The sequence below is a fragment of the Sapajus apella genome, unplaced genomic scaffold (genome assembly GCF_009761245.1).
Source record: "Sapajus apella isolate SASKATOON/1434 unplaced genomic scaffold, GSC_monkey_1.0 scaffold36, whole genome shotgun sequence".
Lineage (NCBI taxonomy): Eukaryota > Metazoa > Chordata > Mammalia > Primates > Cebidae > Sapajus > Sapajus apella.
In genome coordinates, this window is record NW_022436976.1 from 18,496,456 (window position 1) to 18,501,674 (window position 5,219).

The following is a 5,219-nucleotide window of genomic DNA, read 5'->3' on the forward strand; positions in this document are numbered from 1 at the left end:
GTGTGTGTGTGTGTGTGTGTGTGTGTGTGTGTGTGTGTGTGTGTGTGCATGTGAGATAGAGAGAGAGAGAGAAAGAAAGAGAGAGAAAGAGAGAGAGAGACTCTCTCTGTAGCCCAGGCTGGAGTGCAGTGGTACAGTCTTGGCTCACTGCAACTTCCACCTCCCAGGTCGTGGTTCAAGCAATTCTCCTACCTCAGCCTCCCAAGTAGCTGGGATTACAGGCATGAGCCACCATGCCCAGCTAAGTTTTGTATTTTTATTTTTTTTTTAGTAGAGACGGGGTTTCACCATGTTGGCCAGTCTGATCTTGAACCCTTCACCTCGTGATCTGCCCGCCTCGGCCTCCCAAAGTGCTGGGATTACAGGTGTGAGCCACTGCACCGGGCTAGGGTTTTTCTGTTGACACAAAAGTCATACTCACCAATGACCAAAGATCAAAGATCAGAGCTTATCAGAATCTACTCACAGTTCTTTTTTTCCCCTCCCTGCTTTCCTTCCTTCCTTCTCTCTTCCTTCCTTCTCTGTTCCTTCCTTCCTTCCCTCCCTCCCTTCCTTCCTTCCTTGCTTCCTTTCCTTCCTTTCTTTCCTTCTCTCTTCCTTCCCTCCCTCCCTTCCTTCCTTTCTTGCTTCCTTTCTTGCTTTCGTTCTTTCTCTCTCTTTCTTTCTCCTTCATTTCTTCCTTCCCTCCCTTACTTTCTCCTTTCTTTCTTTCCTTCCTTCCCTCCCTCCCTCACTTTCTTGCTTTCTTTCTCTCTCTCTCACTTTCTCCATCCATCATTCCTTCCTTTCTTCCTTCCTTCCTTCCCTCCTTCCCTCCCTCCCTCCCTCCTTCTTTTTGACAAAGCTTCGTGAATCATGACTCTAATGTCAGGAATAGAAGGCTCTACACTGAGTGGGGGCGCAACTTGGGGGGCACGGGAGCAGAGCTAGGTGGAGAACAATCGTTCCACTGCACCTATTCTCCAACTGTACAGTATTTTCTTTTTTTTTTTTTTTTAGTCAGGGTCTCACTCTGTCCCCCAGGCTGGAGTGCAGTGGCATGATCTCAGCTCACTACAAACACTGCCTCCAGGCTCAAGCCATCCTCCCTCCTCAGCCCCCTGAGTAGCTAGGATTACAGGCATGCGCCACCACACCCAGCTAAGTTTGGTATTTTTTGCAGAGACGGGATTTCACCATATTGGCCAGGCTGGTTTCGAACTCCTAAGCTCAAGTCATCCTCTGCCTCAGCTTCCCAAAGTGCTGGGATTACAGGAATGAGCCACCACACCCAGCCTGCTAATATTTTTAAATATTTAGACCTCAAAATTGTGAAGACTATGCTGATACAATATAAAAGCCAAGCCGTGCGGTGCGGAGAAAAGGTAAGGAAAACAACTGCCCACTTCTTTCTCAGGTCTCCAGAACATCTGTCATACCTCATTAACATGACATGTCTATATCTACCTCTCCTGCTGGCCCATGTTCCTGAGATGCAAGGGCCTTATTACTCATCCTTAGTTTAGTGTAAGTGGTTAAACAGGAGGCCTGGGAAGTCAGATTACCTGAGATAACATTAACACTTTTTCCCTTAGTGCGTGACATGAGGCAACTTACTTAACCTCTCTGAGCCTCCATTTTCTTATACATTAAATAGAACATAATCATGTTTTTTCATAAGGGGATGTCTCCAGTCACTGAGCAAAAATCTCTGGCATCCCTAAAGGAGGAAGTTGTAGCTGAGAAAAGGCTTACTGAAGGGGGGGGAAAGGAAATGGCATGGACGTGGGGCTCTGCATGCCTTTTTCATGTAATCTTGGTGATTGAGAGATGTATGTATATTGTTCAGCACAGTGCCTGGCTCATGTTGCACAAGACAAAGACAGCTATGTTTCCTAGTACCTGTACTCCTTTCTTCGGTAATAATGTCACTAAAAGTTTGGTGAGTGTGTGCCTAGTTTTAGAAAGACGGAAGCTGGGTAGCCTACCAAAACTCTGTCTCTACAAAAAATTAAAAAATTAGCCAGGCATGGTGGTATGTGCCTGTGGTCCTAGCTACTCAGGAAGCTGAGGCAGGAGGATTGCTCAATCCCAGGAGTTCAAGGTTACAGTAAGCTCTGATCATACCACTTCACTCTAGCCTGAGTTATAGAGTAAGGCCCTTTCTACAGAAAAACAAAGAAAGATGGCCAGGGAGTACTGCAAGGAAATGGTGAGGTGCACGTGGCTGTGGCTAGAGGCAGGTGTTTACTTAGAGTGGCCATTGCCATGCTCAAGGTGAGAGGAATGGTCTACTCTCAGTTGGAGATGCGTGGTGAGCACGAGGTTGCCTCTGGGATAGTCAGCCAAGTCTACAAATGCCACAGGGAGAGAGGAAAGCAGGCAGAGAGGGACAGGGAGGAGATGGGACACCCAGATTTTCAGCGTGGTGACTAAGTCATGGTGACACAATTCACTGAACTGGAGGACGACCAGTTTGGGAGGCAAGTGATGAGTGTCACTGAGGACATGTTGGGGTGAAGGGGCCTAGTGTGTGTCCCATCCAGATGTCTGGCCACGTTCCTTTGTTCATCCTCTGTGGCGTGGTATTTCAGCATCAGTGAGTCCTGAAAAAGGATTTTGCAAAGAGCACTCAAATGTTCTGTGCCTGGGAGATCAAAGCAACCCTGCAGAGACAGCAGCTTCCAAACATGCCCAGCCCACAGACGCCCTCAAGCTGCCTCCCTGCCCGTTCTCGTTTGCTTCCCAAGCCTGCAGCTCGGATGGCCTCACACCACCCAGGATCCCTGCCTGGGTAGAAGACAAAAGGTGTGTATCCACAGCACAGAATGACCTACCGTATCCACCCAGCCAGCAGTGGTTTCTATGAAACATTTGGTCACAGGGTGCGGGGGTTTTTGTTTGTTTTCCTTCCGCTGAATAATCGTTTCAGTGAAAATAGCTAATGGCTGTGATTGTGTCAAACATTAATGAGAGTTATTTCTCTGTCTCAATTCTGCCCCCTGCAGACACTTCCCGGAAATTCTGTTTTGGACCAACTCTCTGTGGGCTCTCCTAGGTCTTGTAAAGCTAAGCTACAAAAGACCTGAAGCAAATCTACCACCCTGAACTCAGACAAGGCAAGGTCAAACTGCAAGGATGGATAATTGTCTTTCTCAGCAGGGAGTTCTAAGGAGGAGCCTACAGTCTTGGAGACCCGGCCCAGCATGTAACCAATGCTTGCTAATGCCTGTTACTACACTAAATCCTTTGCGTGTGTTGTCTTGTTTAATAGTACTAAACAACAGGCAAAGCAGATGAGGCTCAGAGAGGGTAAGAAATTTGCTTAACACCACGTAGCTAATAAATGATGGACATGGCATTCTAAATCGCACCTGTCTTACCCTAGTTTCCAGTGCTTAACCATCAGTCCTGGATTTCACATCCCTGGTGGTATGACCACAATCTACCTTGCTGTAGTTTAATTCCTGGTCTTCTAGCTCAGTTTGCCCTAGTTGATACTCACTGTTCTTCAGATGTGGGCTCCCCATTTTATCAAAAGGAATGTGCGTGGTTTCCTATGATCCACCCAGCGCTAGAAAAGCAGAAGTCTTAGCCATGAAGAAACTCAGTAGTAGTGTCTCTGGATCTACATGCTTCTAGAGCTGATCAGTGGGGTAAACAGTGGTGACCAGTCTTGCGGGCCCTGCAAAAGACGCTGCCTGGTGGAGCTGTTCCTGCAGGTGACCACTTCACCAGCAAGTGCACCGCTCCGCTAACCTGGGCCATAATGGCCTGAAGAACAGAAAAGCGTCCGTGTGAGGTAGGTGGCTCATGCCTGTGATCCCAGCACTTTGGGAGGCTGAGGCAGGATGATAGCTTCAGCCCAGGAGTTCAAGTCCAGCCTGGGCCGCATAGTGAGACTCCTGTGTGTTTTATTATTAAACATGTATACATATATATATATATTTTTTAATTTACCCATGTTCAGTGCACAATTGAACAATTTTTAGTAAATTGACCAAGTTGTACAACCAGGTAGTAAAGCAGTTTTGAATCTTTTTGCATCCTACCCCTAAAACATTCACAACAGCTAGCAAAGCCAAAACCCATGGTCAACACCCACAACAAACCCCAGCAACCAGATTCCCCTTGAGCTCCAAAATTTGAGTGAGTGGAAACAAGCTACCAATAACTGCTGTGGCCCACACGGTATCAAGAGGATGGAAGGTAAAGGGACTCGTGACACCCATAGGAACTGAAGGACCCCAGGAACTCACTGGAACGTTCAGTGCACAACTGGAGAACAGCGGCCAGCTGACATTGAGATGAAAGCTGGTCACATGGAGACGATGGACTATGTAAAGCTCTAGCCGCGCTGGAGTGATCCAGATTTCTGGGCACTGCGAACTCTCAAACAAACCAAACCAAACCGTCCTTCTGGACAAAGCTCCACCCTGAGGAGGAAAGGCTGGACATAAAATCCAAACTGAGCAAAATAGGAACAACAAGGCCAAAGAAAAGAGGATTTCTCTCAGGTGGCGGGGCATGGTGGCTCACGCCTGTAATCTCAGCACTTTGGGAGGCCGAGATGGGCGGATCACTTGAGCTCAGGAGTTCAAGATCAGCCTGGGCAGCATGGTGAAACTCCATCTCTACCAAAAATACTAAAATTTAGCTGGTCGTGGTGGCTCGCTTTAGTGGTCCCTGCTATTTGGGAGGCTGAGGCGGAAGGATTGCTGGAACGCAGGGGCCCGAGGTTGCAGTGAGCTGAGACGGTGCCTCTGTACTGCAGCCTGAGCAAGAGTGAGACTCCATCTCAAAAACAAGAGAAAAAAAGGAAGTAAGGAAAGGAGGAAGGAAGGAAAAGAAGGAAGGATGGAAAAGAAAGAAGGAAGGAAGGAAGGAAGGAGAAAGGAAGGAAGGAAGGAAGGAAGGAAGGAAGGAAGGAAGGAGGAAAAGAAGAGTAAAAGGGGGGAGTGCAAGGAAGAGGAACTGTTTCGCAGGGGACAGGTGTTTATGCAAACATACCCCAGATGCCAGCAGACGAGCTGGTGGGTCCCCATGCCATTACACCCTAGACCCAGGGGTTATAAACCATCGGGGAATGGCACACATGCTTCTGAGGGAATGGGTAGGAATTTGCCCTAAGGGCAGGATTTGCAGTAAGTCCGTGCTCTTATACAAGGAACAATACATAAACTGGAAATCTCATCGGCCTTCCTGGAACTGGGGTTAATCAAAAGTTGGCATGGTGGGTT